Source organism: Dermacentor variabilis, chromosome 8 (genome assembly GCF_050947875.1).
Source record: "Dermacentor variabilis isolate Ectoservices chromosome 8, ASM5094787v1, whole genome shotgun sequence".
Lineage (NCBI taxonomy): Eukaryota > Metazoa > Arthropoda > Arachnida > Ixodida > Ixodidae > Dermacentor > Dermacentor variabilis.
The window spans coordinates 145,204,887-145,219,345 of record NC_134575.1 but is presented as its reverse complement, the minus strand read 5'-3'; the positions used below and the strand labels follow the sequence as shown (position 1 = coordinate 145,219,345).

At 50.2% G+C, this 14,459-nt stretch overlaps 20 non-coding genes and 3 pseudogenes across 20 annotated transcripts; all 23 read left to right on the top strand.

Annotated features, from left to right (window-relative positions):
- Nucleotides 1–165: 165 nt before the first annotated feature.
- On the top strand, nt 166–284 carry LOC142591950 (5S ribosomal RNA). The gene has a single exon (XR_012830671.1). It is a non-coding gene; the product is annotated as a 5S ribosomal RNA (ribosomal RNA).
- A 530-nt stretch (nt 285–814) lies between these two features.
- LOC142591825 (5S ribosomal RNA) lies at nt 815–933 on the top strand. The gene has a single exon (XR_012830552.1). It is a non-coding gene; the product is annotated as a 5S ribosomal RNA (ribosomal RNA).
- Nucleotides 934–1,451: 518 nt separating this feature from the next.
- LOC142591824 (5S ribosomal RNA) lies at nt 1,452–1,570 on the top strand. The gene has a single exon (XR_012830551.1). It is a non-coding gene; the product is annotated as a 5S ribosomal RNA (ribosomal RNA).
- Nucleotides 1,571–2,088: 518 nt separating this feature from the next.
- On the top strand, nt 2,089–2,207 carry LOC142591949 (5S ribosomal RNA). The gene has a single exon (XR_012830670.1). It is a non-coding gene; the product is annotated as a 5S ribosomal RNA (ribosomal RNA).
- Nucleotides 2,208–2,737: 530 nt separating this feature from the next.
- Nucleotides 2,738–2,856, top strand: LOC142591823 (5S ribosomal RNA). The gene has a single exon (XR_012830550.1). It is a non-coding gene; the product is annotated as a 5S ribosomal RNA (ribosomal RNA).
- Nucleotides 2,857–3,374: 518 nt separating this feature from the next.
- LOC142592073 (5S ribosomal RNA) lies at nt 3,375–3,493 on the top strand (annotated as a pseudogene).
- Nucleotides 3,494–4,011: 518 nt separating this feature from the next.
- LOC142591948 (5S ribosomal RNA) lies at nt 4,012–4,130 on the top strand. The gene has a single exon (XR_012830669.1). It is a non-coding gene; the product is annotated as a 5S ribosomal RNA (ribosomal RNA).
- A 530-nt stretch (nt 4,131–4,660) lies between these two features.
- On the top strand, nt 4,661–4,779 carry LOC142591945 (5S ribosomal RNA). Its single transcript, XR_012830666.1, has one exon. It is a non-coding gene; the product is annotated as a 5S ribosomal RNA (ribosomal RNA).
- A 520-nt stretch (nt 4,780–5,299) lies between these two features.
- Nucleotides 5,300–5,418, top strand: LOC142591822 (5S ribosomal RNA). The gene has a single exon (XR_012830549.1). It is a non-coding gene; the product is annotated as a 5S ribosomal RNA (ribosomal RNA).
- Nucleotides 5,419–5,936: 518 nt separating this feature from the next.
- On the top strand, nt 5,937–6,055 carry LOC142591931 (5S ribosomal RNA). Its single transcript, XR_012830653.1, has one exon. It is a non-coding gene; the product is annotated as a 5S ribosomal RNA (ribosomal RNA).
- A 527-nt stretch (nt 6,056–6,582) lies between these two features.
- On the top strand, nt 6,583–6,701 carry LOC142591821 (5S ribosomal RNA). The gene has a single exon (XR_012830548.1). It is a non-coding gene; the product is annotated as a 5S ribosomal RNA (ribosomal RNA).
- Nucleotides 6,702–7,227: 526 nt separating this feature from the next.
- LOC142591886 (5S ribosomal RNA) lies at nt 7,228–7,346 on the top strand. The gene has a single exon (XR_012830610.1). It is a non-coding gene; the product is annotated as a 5S ribosomal RNA (ribosomal RNA).
- A 526-nt stretch (nt 7,347–7,872) lies between these two features.
- LOC142591930 (5S ribosomal RNA) lies at nt 7,873–7,991 on the top strand. Its single transcript, XR_012830652.1, has one exon. It is a non-coding gene; the product is annotated as a 5S ribosomal RNA (ribosomal RNA).
- Nucleotides 7,992–8,516: 525 nt separating this feature from the next.
- On the top strand, nt 8,517–8,635 carry LOC142591851 (5S ribosomal RNA). Its single transcript, XR_012830577.1, has one exon. It is a non-coding gene; the product is annotated as a 5S ribosomal RNA (ribosomal RNA).
- A 517-nt stretch (nt 8,636–9,152) lies between these two features.
- On the top strand, nt 9,153–9,271 carry LOC142591820 (5S ribosomal RNA). The gene has a single exon (XR_012830547.1). It is a non-coding gene; the product is annotated as a 5S ribosomal RNA (ribosomal RNA).
- Nucleotides 9,272–9,796: 525 nt separating this feature from the next.
- Nucleotides 9,797–9,915, top strand: LOC142591854 (5S ribosomal RNA). Its single transcript, XR_012830580.1, has one exon. It is a non-coding gene; the product is annotated as a 5S ribosomal RNA (ribosomal RNA).
- A 529-nt stretch (nt 9,916–10,444) lies between these two features.
- On the top strand, nt 10,445–10,563 carry LOC142591946 (5S ribosomal RNA). Its single transcript, XR_012830667.1, has one exon. It is a non-coding gene; the product is annotated as a 5S ribosomal RNA (ribosomal RNA).
- Nucleotides 10,564–11,093: 530 nt separating this feature from the next.
- Nucleotides 11,094–11,212, top strand: LOC142591818 (5S ribosomal RNA). The gene has a single exon (XR_012830545.1). It is a non-coding gene; the product is annotated as a 5S ribosomal RNA (ribosomal RNA).
- Nucleotides 11,213–11,737: 525 nt separating this feature from the next.
- LOC142591816 (5S ribosomal RNA) lies at nt 11,738–11,856 on the top strand. The gene has a single exon (XR_012830544.1). It is a non-coding gene; the product is annotated as a 5S ribosomal RNA (ribosomal RNA).
- Nucleotides 11,857–12,374: 518 nt separating this feature from the next.
- LOC142592140 (5S ribosomal RNA) lies at nt 12,375–12,493 on the top strand (annotated as a pseudogene).
- A 529-nt stretch (nt 12,494–13,022) lies between these two features.
- Nucleotides 13,023–13,141, top strand: LOC142591885 (5S ribosomal RNA). The gene has a single exon (XR_012830609.1). It is a non-coding gene; the product is annotated as a 5S ribosomal RNA (ribosomal RNA).
- Nucleotides 13,142–13,659: 518 nt separating this feature from the next.
- LOC142591879 (5S ribosomal RNA) lies at nt 13,660–13,778 on the top strand. Its single transcript, XR_012830603.1, has one exon. It is a non-coding gene; the product is annotated as a 5S ribosomal RNA (ribosomal RNA).
- A 518-nt stretch (nt 13,779–14,296) lies between these two features.
- Nucleotides 14,297–14,414, top strand: LOC142591717 (5S ribosomal RNA; annotated as a pseudogene).
- The last annotated feature ends 45 nt before the right edge of the window (nt 14,415–14,459 follow it).

Here is a 14,459-nt window from a genome sequence, read left to right as displayed (position 1 = left end):
GCGCATGCAGCGAACAACCACAAACGGAGTGATCGACGTACACGACGCATGCGTGTATTGTTCACGGAAAGACTGCCGCGTACGTGCTGTATGCTGTAGCAATACATTCGGCGACTGCACAACATAGCAGCACGATACAGGTGCAGTCGTAAACAGCACATTCTCGCCATCGGCCATACCACGCTGAATACGCCGGTTCTCGTCCGATCCCCGAAGCTAAGCAGCATTGGGCTCGGTCAGTACTTGGGAGGGAGACCACCTGGGAACACCGAGTGCTGATGGCACCGTTCTTTTTGCTTTTTTATTGCGTGCTTCTGTGACGTCTCGTTTTTTTCTTTTTTTCATTTGCACAACGTGTGGGTGTTTGCATTTACTGTAACTTACGTTCAACTGGAGCCTGCTGGTAGAGCCAACGCCGAAGTGTAACACCAACAATATTCAGGCCACTACACGATATTGTACGCGGAATGATGACGGTGGTAAGCGGTATACGTAATGATGCAAAATTTAGTCGCACAAGCTTCTAACCGCTTACTTATCACACCCGCATACAGCTCAATGACAACGCATCAATAAAGTGGCACCTAGTGGGCTGCAACGCGCGCAAAATGTGGCGCTCGCCCTCTTGTTTTTGTGAGCACTAGCACGCACGCATGCAGCGAACAACCACAAACGGAGTGATCAACGTACACGACGCGCGCGTGTATTGTTCACGGAAAGACTGCCGCGTACGTGCTGTATGCTGTAGCAATACATTCGGCGACTGCACAACATAGCAGCACGATACAGGTGCAGTCGTAAACAGCACATTCTCGCCATCGGCCATACCATGCTGAATACGCCGGTTCTCGTCCGATCCCCGAAGCTAAGCAGCATTGGGCTCGGTCAGTACTTGGGAGGGAGACCACCTGGGAACACCGAGTGCTGATGGCACCGTTCTTTTTGCTTTTTTATTGCGTGCTTCTGTGACGTCTTGTTTTTTTTTTCATTTGCACAACGTGTGGGTGGTTGCATTTACTGTAACTTACGTTCAACTGGAGCCTGCTGGTAGAGCCAACGCCGAAGTGTAACACCAACAATATTCAGGCCACTACAGTACGCGGAATGATGACGGTGGTAAGCGGTATACGTAATGATGCAAAATTTAGTCGCACAAGCCTCTAACCGCTTACTTATCACAGCCGCATACAGCTCAATGACAACGCATCAATAAAGTGGCACCTTGTGGGCTGCAACGCGCGCAAAATGTGGCGCTCGCCCTCTTGTTTTTGTGAGCACTAGCACGCACGCATGCAGCGAACAACCACAAACGGAGTGATCAACGTACACGACGCGTGCGTGTATTGTTCACGGAAAGACTGCCGCGTACGTGCTCTATGCTGTAGCAATACATTCGGCGACTGCACAACATAGCAGCACGATACAGGTGCAGTCGTAATCACCACATTCTCGCCATCGGCCATACCATGCTGAATACGCCGGTTCTCGTCCGATCCCCGAAGCTAAGCAGCATTGGGCTCGGTCAGTACTTGGGAGGGAGACCACCTGGGAACACCGAGTGCTGATGGCACCGTTCTTTTTGCTTTTTTATTGCGTGCTTCTGTGACGTCTTGTTTTTTTTTTCATTTGCACAACGTGTGGGTGGTTGAATTTACTGTAACTTACGTTCAACTGGAGCCTGCTGGTAGAGCCAACGCCGAAGTGTAACACCAACAATATTCAGGCCGCTACAGTACGCGGAATGATGACGGTGGTAAGCGGTATACGTAATGATGCAAAATTTAGTCGCACAAGCTTCTAACCGCTTACTTATCACACCCGCATACAGCTCAATGACAACGCATCAATAAAGTGGCACCTTGTGGGCTGCAACGCGCGCAAAATGTGGCGCTCGCCCTCGTGTTTTTGTGAGCACTAGCACGCGCGCATGCAGCGAACAACCACAAACGGAGTGATCGAAGTACACGACGCATGCGTGTATTGTTCACGGAAAGACTGCCGCGTACGTGCTGTATGCTGTAGCAATACATTCGGCGACTGCACAACATAGCAGCACGATACAGGTGCAGTCGTAAACAGCACATTCTCGCCATCGGCCATACCACGCTGAATACGCCGGTTCTCGTCCGATCCCCGAAGCTAAGCAGCATTGGGCTCGGTCAGTACTTGGGAGGGAGACCACCTGGGAACACCGAGTGCTGATGGCACCGTTCTTTTTGCTTTTTTATTGCGTGCTTCTGTGACGTCTCGTTTTTTTCTTTTTTTCATTTGCACAACGTGTGGGTGTTTGCATTTACTGTAACTTACGTTCAACTGGAGCCTGCTGGTAGAGCCAACGCCGAAGTGTAACACCAACAATATTCAGGCCACTACACGATATTGTACGCGGAATGATGACGGTGGTAAGCGGTATACGTAATGATGCAAAATTTAGTCGCACAAGCTTCTAACCGCTTACTTATCACACCCGCATACAGCTCAATGACAACGCATCAATAAAGTGGCACCTAGTGGGCTGCAACGCGCGCAAAATGTGGCGCTCGCCCTCTTGTTTTTGTGAGCACTAGCACGCACGCATGCAGCGAACAACCACAAACGGAGTGATCAACGTACACGACGCGCGCGTGTATTGTTCACGGAAAGACTGCCGCGTACGTGCTGTATGCTGTAGCAATACATTCGGCGACTGCACAACATAGCAGCACGATACAGGTGCAGTCGTAAACAGCACATTCTCGCCATCGGCCATACCATGCTGAATACGCCGGTTCTCGTCCGATCCCCGAAGCTAAGCAGCATTGGGCTCGGTCAGTACTTGGGAGGGAGACCACCTGGGAACACCGAGTGCTGATGGCACCGTTCTTTTTGCTTTTTTATTGCGTGCTTCTGTGACGTCTTGTTTTTTTTTTCATTTGCACAACGTGTGGGTGGTTGCATTTACTGTAACTTACGTTCAACTGGAGCCTGCTGGTAGAGCCAACGCCGAAGTGTAACACCAACAATATTCAGGCCACTACAGTACGCGGAATGATGACGGTGGTAAGCGGTATACGTAATGATGCAAAATTTAGTCGCACAAGCCTCTAACCGCTTACTTATCACACCCGCATACAGCTCAATGACAACGCATCAATAAAGTGGCACCTTGTGGGCTGCAACGCGCGCAAAATGTGGCGCTCGCCCTCTTGTTTTTGTGAGCACTAGCACGCACGCATGCAGCGAACAACCACAAACGGAGTGATCAACGTACACGACGCGTGCGTGTATTGTTCACGGAAAGACTGCCGCGTACGTGCTCTATGCTGTAGCAATACATTCGGCGACTGCACAACATAGCAGCACGATACAGGTGCAGTCGTAAACACCACATTCTCGCCATCTGCCGTACCATGCTGAATACGCCGGTTCTCGTCCGATCCCCGAAGCTAAGCAGCATTGGGCTCGGTCAGTACTTGGGAGGGAGACCACCTGGGAACACCGAGTGCTGATGGCACCGTTCTTTTTGCTTTTTTATTGCGTGCTTCTGTGACGTCTTGTTTTTTTTTTCATATGCACAACGTGTGGGTGGTTGCATTTACTGTAACTTACGTTCAACTGGAGCTTGCTGGTAGAGCCAACGCCGAAGTGTAACACCAACAATATTCAGGCCACTACAGTACGCGGAATGATGACGGTGGTAAGCGGTATACGTAATGATCGAAAATTTAGTCGCACAAGCTTCTAACCGCTTACTTATCACACCCGCATACAGCTCAATGACAACGCATCAATAAAGCGGCACCTTGTGGGCTGCAACGCGCGCAAAATGTGGCGCTCGCCCTCTTGTTTTTGTGAGCACTAGCACGCACGCATGCAGCGAACAACCACAAACGGAGTGATCAACGTACACGACGCGTGCGTGTATTGTTCACGGAAAGACTGCCGCGTACGTGCTGTATGCTGTAGCACTACATTCGGCGACTGCACAACATAGCAGCACGATACAGGTGCAGTCGTAAACAGCACATTCTCGCCATCGGCCATACCACGCTGAATACGCCGGTTCTCGTCCGATCCCCGAAGCTAAGCAGCATTGGGCTCGGTCAGTACTTGGGAGGGAGACCACCTGGGAACACCGAGTGCTGATGGCACCGTTCTTTTTGCTTTTTTATTGCGTGCTTCTGTGACGTCTCGTTTTTTTCTTTTTTTCATTTGCACAACGTGTGGGTGTTTGCATTTACTGTAACTTACGTTCAACTGGAGCCTGCTGGTAGAGCCAACGCCGAAGTGTAACACCAACAATATTCAGGCCACTACACGATATTGTACGCGGAATGATGACGGTGGTAAGCGGTATACGTAATGATGCAAAATTTAGTCGCACAAGCTTCTAACCGCTTACTTATCACAACCGCATACAGCTCAATGACAACGCATCAATAAAGTGGCACCTAGTGGGCTGCAACGCGCGCAAAATGTGGCGCTCGCCCTCTTGTTTTTGTGAGCACTAGCACGCACGCATGCAGCGAACAAACACAAACGGAGTGATCAACGTACACGACGCGTGCGTGTATTGTTCACGGAAAGACTGCCGCGTACGTGCTGTATGCTGTAGCAATACATTCGGCGACTGCACAACATAGCAGCACGATACAGGTGCAGTCGTAAACAGCACATTCTCGCCATTGGCCATACCATGCTGACTACGCCGGTTCTCGTCCGATCCCCGAAGCTAAGCAGCATTGGGCTCGGTCAGTACTTGGGAGGGAGACCACCTGGGAACACCGAGTGCTGATGGCACCGTTCTTTTTGCTTTTTTATTGCGTGCTTCTGTGACGTCTTGTTTTTTTTTTTTCATTTGCACAACGTGTGGGTGGTTGCATTTACTGTAACTTACGTTCAACTGGAGCCTGCTGGTAGAGCCAACGCCGAAGTGTAACACCAACAATATTCAGGCCACTACAGTACGCGGAATGATGACGGTGGTAAGCGGTATACGTAATGATGCAAAATTTAGTCGCACAAGCTTCTAACAGCTTACTTATCACACCCACATACAGCTCAATGACAACGCATCAATAAAGTGGCACCTTGTGGGCTGCAACGCGCGCAAAATGTGGCGCTCGCCCTCTTGTTTTTGTGAGCACTAGCACGCACGCATGCAGCGAACAACCACAATCGGAGTGATCAACGTACACGACGCGTGCGTGTATTGTTCACGGAAAGACTGCCGCGTACGTGCTCTATGCTGTAGCAATACATTCGGCGACTGCACAACATAGCAGCACGATACAGGTGCAGTCGTAAACACCACATTCTCGCCATCGGCCATACCATGCTGAATACGCCGGTTCTCGTCCGATCCCCGAAGCTAAGCAGCATTGGGCTCGGTCAGTACTTGGGAGGGAGACCACCTGGGAACACCGAGTGCTGATGGCACCGTTCTTTTTGCTTTTTTATTGCGTGCTTCTGTGACGTCTTGTTTTTTTTTTCATTTGCACAACGTGTGGGTGGTTGCATTTACTGTAACTTACGTTCAACTGGAGCCTGCTGGTAGAGCCAACGCCGAAGTGTAACACCAACAATATTCAGGCCACTACAGTACGCGGAATGATGACGGTGGTAAGCGGTATACGTAATGATGCAAAATTTAGTCGCACAAGCTTCTAACCGCTTACTTATCACACCCGCATACAGCTCAATGACAACGCATCAATAAAGTGGCACCTTGTGGGCTGCAACGCGCGCAAAATGTGGCGCTCGCCCTCTTGTTTTTGTGAGCACTAGCACGCGCGCATGCAGCGAACAACCACAAACGGAGTGATCGACGTACACGACGCATGCGTGTATTGTTCACGGAAAGACTGCCGCGTACGTGCTGTATGTTGTAGCAATACATTCGGCGACTGCACAACATAGCAGCACGATACAGGTGCAGTCGTAAACAGCACATTCTCGCCATCGGCCATACCATGCTGAATACGCCGGTTCTCGTCCGATCCCCGAAGCTAAGCAGCATTGGGCTCGGTCAGTACTTGGGAGGGAGATCACCTGGGAACACCGAGTGCTGATGGCACCGTTCTTTTTCCTTTTTTATTGCGTGCTTCTGTGACGTCTTGTTTTTTTTTTTTCATTTGCACAACGTGTGGGTGGTTGCATTTACTGTAACTTACGTTCAACTGGAGCCTGCTGGTAGAGCCAACGCCGAAGTGTAACACCAACAATATTCAGGCCACTACACGATATTGTACGCGGAATGATGACGGTGGTAAGCGGTATACGTAATGATGCAAAATTTAGTCGCACAAGCTTCTAACCGCTTACTTATCACACCCACATACAGCTCAATGACAACGCATCAATAAAGTGGCACCTTGTGGGCTGCAACGCGCGCAAAATGTGGCGCTCGCCCTCTTGTTTTTGTGAGCACTAGCACGCACGCATGCAGCGAACAACCACAAACGGAGTGATCAACGTACACGACGCGTGCGTGTATTGTTCACGGAAAGACTGCCGCGTACGTGCTCTATGCTGTAGCAATACATTCGGCGACTGCACAACATAGCAGCACGATACAGGTGCAGTCGTAAACAGCACATTCTCGCCATCGGCCATACCATGCTGAATACGCCGGTTCTCGTCCGATCCCCGAAGCTAAGCAGCATTGGGCTCGGTCAGTACTTGGGAGGGAGACCACCTGGGAACACCGAGTGCTGATGGCACCGTTCTTTTTGCTTTTTTATTGCGTGCTTCTGTGACGTCTTGTTTTTTTTTTTCATTTGCACAACGTGTGGGTGGTTGCATTTACTGTAACTTACGTTCAACTGGAGCCTGCTGGTAGAGCCAACGCCGAAGTGTAACACCAACAATATTCAGGCCACTACACGATATTGTACGCGGAAAGTTGACGGTGGTAAGCGGTATACGTAATGATGCAAAATTTAGTCGCAGAAGCTTCTAACTGCTTACTTATCACACCCGCATACAGCTCAATGACAACGCATCAATAAAGTGGCACCTTGTGGGCTGCAACGCGCGCAAAATGTGGCGCTCGCCCTCTTGTATTTGTGAGCACTATCACGCACGCATGCAGCGAACAACCACAAACGGAGTGATCAACGTACACGATGCGTGCGTGTATTGTTCACGGAAAGACTGCCGCATACGTGCTGTATGCTGTAGCAATACATTCGGCGACTGCACAACATAGCAGCACGATACAGGTGCAGTCGTAAACAGCACATTCTCGCCATCGGCCATACCATGCTGACTACGCCGGTTCTCGTCCGATCCCCGAAGCTAAGCAGCATTGGGCTCGGTCAGTACTTGGGAGGGAGACCACCTGGGAACACCGAGTGCTGATGGCACCGTTCTTTTTGCTTTTTTATTGCGTGCTTCTGTGACGTCTTGTTTTTTTTTTTCATTTGCACAACGTGTGGGTGGTTGCATTTACTGTAACTTACGTTCAACTGGAGCCTGCTGGTAGAGCCAACGCCGAAGTGTAACACCAACAATATTCAGGCCACTACACGATATTGTACGCGGAATGATGACGGTGGTAAGCGGTATACGTAATGATGCAAAATTTAGTCGCACAAGCTTCTAACAGCTTACTTATCACACCCACATACAGCTCAATGACAACGCATCAATAAAGTGGCACCTTGTGGGCTGCAACGCGCGCAAAATGTGGCGCTCGCCCTCTTGTTTTTGTGAGCACTAGCACGCGCGCATGCAGCGAACAACCACAAACGGAGTGATCGACGTACACGACGCATGCGTGTATTGTTCACGGAAAGACTGCCGCGTACGTGCTGTATGCTGTAGCAATACATTCGGCGACTGCACAACATAGCAGCACGATACACGTGCAGTCGTAAACAGCACATTCTCGCCATCGGCCATACCATGCTGAATACGCCGGTTCTCGTCCGATCCCCGAAGCTAAGCAGCATTGGGCTCGGTCAGTACTTGGGAGGGAGATCACCTGGGAACACCGAGTGCTGATGGCACCGTTCTTTTTCCTTTTTTATTGCGTGCTTCTGTGACGTCTTGTTTTTTTTTTCATTTGCACAACGTGTGGGTGGTTGCATTTACTGTAACTTACGTTCAACTGGAGCCTGCTCGTAGAGCCAACGCCGAAGTGTAACACCAACAATATTCAGGCCACTACACGATATTGTACGCGGAATGATGACGGTGGTAAGCGGTATACGTAATGATGCAAAATTTAGTCGCACAAGCTTCTAACCGCTTACTTATCACACCCACATACAGCTCAATGACAACGCATCAATAAAGTGGCACCTTGTGGGCTGCAACGCGCGCAAAATGTGGCGCTCGCCCTCTTGTTTTTGTGAGCACTAGCACGCACGCATGCAGCGAACAACCACAAACGGAGTGATCAACGTACACGACGCGTGCGTGTATTGTTCACGGAAAGACTGCCGCGTACGTGCTCTATGCTGTAGCAATACATTCGGCGACTGCACAACATAGCAGCACGATACAGGTGCAGTCGTAAACAGCACATTCTCGCCATCGGCCATACCATGCTGAATACGCCGGTTCTCGTCTGATCCCCGAAGCTAAGCAGCATTGGGCTCGGTCAGTACTTGGGAGGGAGACCACCTGGGAACACCGAGTGCTGATGGCACCGTTCTTTTTGCTTTTTTATTGCGTGCTTCTGTGACGTCTTGTTTTTTTTTCATTTGCACAACGTGTGGGTGGTTGCATTTACTGTAACTTACGTTCAACTGGAGCCTGCTGGTAGAGCCAACGCCGAAGTGTAACACCAACAATATTCAGGCCACTACAGTACGCGGAATAATGACGGTGGTAAGCGGTATACGTAATGATCGAAAATTTAGTCGCACAAGCTTCTAACCGCTTACTTATCACACCCGCATACAGCTCAATGACAACGCATCAATAAAGTGGCACCTTGTGGCCTGCAACGCGCGCAAAATGTGGCGCTCGCCCTCTTGTTTTTGTGAGCACTAGCACGCACGCATGCAGCGAACAACCACAAACGGAGTGATCAACGTACACGACGCGTGCGTGTATTGTTCACGGAAAGACTGCCGCGTACGGGCTGTATGCTGTAGCAATACATTCGGCGACTGCACAACATAGCAGCACGATACAGGTGCAGTCGTAAACAGCACATTCTCGCCATCGGCCATACCATGCTGAATACGCCGGTTCTCGTCCGATCCCCGAAGCTAAGCAGCATTGGGCTCGGTCAGTACTTGGGAGGGAGACCACCTGGGAACACCGAGTGCTGATGGCACCGTTCTTTTTGCTTTTTTATTGCGTGCTTCTGTGACGTCTTGTTTTTTTTTTCATTTGCACAACGTGTGGGTGGTTGCATTTACTGTAACTTACGTTCAACTGGAGCCTGCTGGTAGAGCCAACGCCGAAGTTTAACACCAACAATATTCAGGCCACTACACGATATTGTACGCGGAATGATGACGGTGGTAAGCGGTATACGTAATGATGCAAAATTTAGTCGCACAAGCTTCTAACAGCTTACTTATCACACCCACATACAGCTCAATGACAACGCATCAATAAAGTGGCACCTTGTGGGCTGCAACGCGCGCAAAATGTGGCGCTCGCCCTCTTGTTTTTGTGAGCACTAGCACGCACGCATGCAGCGAACAACCACAAACGGAGTGATCAACGTACACGACGCGTGCGTGTATTGTTCACGGAAAGACTGCCGCGTACGTGCTCTATGCTGTAGCAATACATTCGGCGACTGCACAACATAGCAGCACGATACAGGTGCAGTCGTAAACAGCACATTCTCGCCATCGGCCATACCATGCTGAATACGCCGGTTCTCGTCCGATCCCCGAAGCTAAGCAGCATTGGGCTCGGTCAGTACTTGGGAGGGAGACCACCTGGGAACCCCGAGTGCTGATGGCACCGTTCTTTTTGCTTTTTTATTGCGTGCTTCTGTGACGTCTTGTTTTTTCTTTTTTTCATTTGCACAAGGTGTGGGTGTTTGCATTTACTGTAACTTACGTTCAACTGGAGCCTGCTGGTAGAGCCAACGCCGAAGTGTAACACCAACAATATTCAGGCCACTACACGATATTGTACGCGGAAAGTTGACGGTGGTAAGCGGTATACGTAATGATGCAAAATTTAGTCGCAGAAGCTTCTAACCGCTTACTTATCACACCCGCATACAGCTCAATGACAACGCATCAATAAAGTGGCACCTTGTGGGCTGCAACGCGCGCAAAATGTGGCGCTCGCCCTCTTGATTTTGTGAGCACTAGCACGCGCGCATGCAGCGAACAACCACAAACGGAGTGATCGACGTACACGACGCATGCGTGTATTGTTCACGGAAAGACTGCCGCGTACGTGCTGTATGCTGTAGCAATACATTGGGCGACTGCACAACATAGCAGCACGATACAGGTGCAGTCGTAAACAGCACATTCTCGCCATCGGCCATACCACGCTGAATACGCCGGTTCTCGTCCGATCCCCGAAGCTAAGCAGCATTGGGCTCGGTCAGTACTTGGGAGGGAGACCACCTGGGAACACCGAGTGCTGATGGCACCGTTCTTTTTGCTTTATTATTGCGTGCTTCTGTGACGTCTCGTTTTTTTCTTTTTTTCATTTGCACAACGTGTGGGTGTTTGCATTTACTGTAACTTACGTTCAACTGGAGCCTGCTGGTAGAGCCAACGCCGAAGTGTAACACCAACAATATTCAGGCCACTACACGATATTGTACGCGGAATGATGACGGTGGTAAGCGGTATACGTAATGATGCAAAATTTAGTCGCACAAGCTTCTAACCGCTTACTTATCACACCCGCATACAGCTCAATGACAACGCATCAATAAAGTGGCACCTAGTGGGCTGCAACGCGCGCAAAATGTGGCGCTCGCCCTCTTGTTTTTGTGAGCACTAGCACGCACGCATGCAGCGAACAACCACAAACGGAGTGATCAACGTACACGACGCGTGCGTGTATTGTTCACGGAAAGACTGCCGCGTACGTGCTGTATGCTGTAGCAATACATTCGGCGACTGCACAACATAGCAGCACGATACAGGTGCAGTCGTAAACAGCACATTCTCGCCATCGGCCATACCATGCTGAATACGCCGGTTCTCGTCCGATCCCCGAAGCTAAGCAGCATTGGGCTCGGTCAGTACTTGGGAGGGAGACCACCTGGGAACACCGAGTGCTGATGGCACCGTTCTTTTTGCTTTTTTATTGCGTGCTTCTGTGACGTCTTGTTTTTTTTTTCATTTGCACAACGTGTGGGTGGTTGCATTTACTGTAACTTACGTTCAACTGGAGCCTGCTGGTAGAGCCAACGCCGAAGTGTAACACCAACAATATTCAGGCCACTACACGATATTGTACGCGGAATGATGACGGTGGTAAGCGGTATACGTAATGATGCAAAATTTAGTCGCACAAGCTTCTAACAGCTTACTTATCACACCCACATACAGCTCAATGACAACGCATCAATAAAGTGGCACCTTGTGGGCTGCAACGCGCGCAAAATGTGGCGCTCGCCCTCTTGTTTTTGTGAGCACTAGCACGCACGCATGCAGCGAACAACCACAAACGGAGTGATCAACGTACACGACGCGTGCGTGTATTGTTCACGGAAAGACTGCCGCGTACGTGCTCTATGCTGTAGCAATACATTCGGCGACTGCACAACATAGCAGCACGATACAGGTGCAGTCGTAAACACCACATTCTCGCCATCGGCCATACCATGCTGAATACGCCGGTTCTCGTCCGATCCCCGAAGCTAAGCAGCATTGGGCTCGGTCAGTACTTGGGAGGGAGACCACCTGGGAACACCGAGTGCTGATGGCACCGTTCTTTTTGCTTTTTTATTGCGTGCTTCTGTGACGTCTTGTTTTTTTTTTCATTTGCACAACGTGTGGGTGGTTGCATTTACTGTAACTTACGTTCAACTGGAGCCTGCTGGTAGAGCCAACGCCGAAGTGTAACACCAACAATATTCAGGCCACTACAGTACGCGGAATGATGACGGTGGTAAGCGGTATACGTAATGATGCAAAATTTAGTCGCACAAGCTTCTAACCGCTTACTTATCACACCCGCATACAGCTCAATGACAACGCATCAATAAAGTGGCACCTTGTGGGCTGCAACGCGCGCAAAATGTGGCGCTCGCCCTCTTGTTTTTGTGAGCACTAGCACGCGCGCATGCAGCGAACAACCACAAACGGAGTGATCGACGTACACGACGCATGCGTGTATTGTTCACGGAAAGACTGCCGCGTACGTGCTGTATGCTGTAGCAATACATTCGGCGACTGCACAACATAGCAGCACGATACACGTGCAGTCGTAAACAGCACATTCTCGCCATCGGCCATACCATGCTGAATACGCCGGTTCTCGTCCAATCCCCGAAGCTAAGCAGCATTGGGCTCGGTCAGTACTTGTGAGGGAGACCACCTGGGAACACCGAGTGCTGATGGCACCGTTCTTTTTGCTTTTTTATTGCGTGCTTCTGTGACGTCTTGTTTTTTCTTTTTTTCATTTGCACAACGTGTGGGTGTTTGCATTTACTGTAACTTACGTTCAACTGGAGCCTGCTGGTAGAGCCAACGCCGAAGTGTAACACCAACAATATTCAGGCCACTACACGATATTGTACGCGGAAAGTTGACGGTGGTAAGCGGTATACGTAATGATGCAAAATTTAGTCGCAGAAGCTTCTAACCGCTTACTTATCACACCCGCATACAGCTCAATGACAACGCATCAATAAAGTGGCACCTTGTGGGCTGCAACGCGCGCAAAATGTGGCGCTCGCCCTCTTGTTTTTGTGAGCACTAGCACGCACGCATGCAGCGAACAACCACAAACGGAGTGATCAACGTACACGACGCGTGCGTGTATTGTTCACGGAAAGACTGCCGCGTACGTGCTGTATGCTGTAGCAATACATTCGGCGACTGCACAACATAGCAGCACGATACAGGTGCAGTCGTAAACAGCACATTCTCGCCATCGGCCATACCATGCTGACTACGCCGGTTCTCGTCCGATCCCCGAAGCTAAGCAGCATTGGGCTCGGTCAGTACTTGGGAGGGAGACCACCTGGGAACACCGAGTGCTGATGGCACCGTTCTTTTTGCTTTTTTATTGCGTGCTTCTGTGACGTCTTGTTTTTTTTTTCATTTGCACAACGTGTGGGTGGTTGCATTTACTGTAACTTACGTTCAACTGGAGCCTGCTGGTAGAGCCAACGCCGAAGTGTAACACCAACAATATTCAGGCCACTACAGTACGCGGAATGATGACGGTGGTAAGCGGTATACGTAATGATCGAAAATTTAGTCGCACAAGCTTCTAACCGCTTACTTATCACACCCGCATACAGCTCAATGACAACGCATCAATAAAGCGGCACCTTGTGGGCTGCAACGCGCGCAAAATGTGGCGCTCGCCCTCTTGTTTTTGTGAGCACTAGCACGCACGCATGCAGCGAACAACCACAAACGGAGTGATCAACGTACACGACGCGTGCGTGTATTGTACACGGAAAGACTGCCGCGTACGTGCTGTATGCTGTAGCAATACATTCGGCGACTGCACAACATAGCAGCACGATACAGGTGCAGTCGTAAACAGCACATTCTCGCCATCGGCCATACCATGCTGAATACGCCGGTTCTCGTCCGATCCCCGAAGCTAAGCAGCATTGGGCTCGATCAGTACTTGGGAGGGAGACCACCTGGGAACCCCGAGTGCTGATGGCACCGTTCTTTTTGCTTTTTTATTGCGTGCTTCTGTGACGTCTTGTTTTTTTTTTGATTTGCACAACGTGTGGGTGGTTGCATTCACTGTAACTTACGTTCAACTGGAGCCTGTTGGTAGAGCCAACGCCGAAGTGTAACACCAACAATATTCAGGCCACTACAGTGCCCGGAATGATGATGGTGGTAAGCGGTATACGTAATGATGCAAAATTTAGTCGCACAAGCTTCTAACCGCTTACTTATCACACCCGCATACAGCTCAATGACAACGCATCAATAAAGTGGCACCTTGTGGGCTGCAACGCACGCAAAATGTGGCGCTCGCCCTCTTGTTTTTGTGAGCACTAGCACGCACGCATGCAGCGAACTACCACAAACCGAGTGATCAACGTACACGACGCGTGCGTGTATTGTTCACTGAAAGACTGCCGCGTACGTGCTGTATGCTGTAGCAATACATTCGGCGACTGCACAACATAGCAGCACGATACAGGTGCAGTCGTAAACAGCACATTCTCGCCATCGGCCATACCATGCTGAATACGCCGGTTCTCGTCCGTTCCCCAAGCTAAGCAGCATTGGGCTCGGTCAGTACTTGGAAGGGAGACCACCTGGGGACACCGAGTGCTGATGACACCGTTCTTTTTGCTTTTTTATTGCGTGCTTCTCTGACGTCTTGTT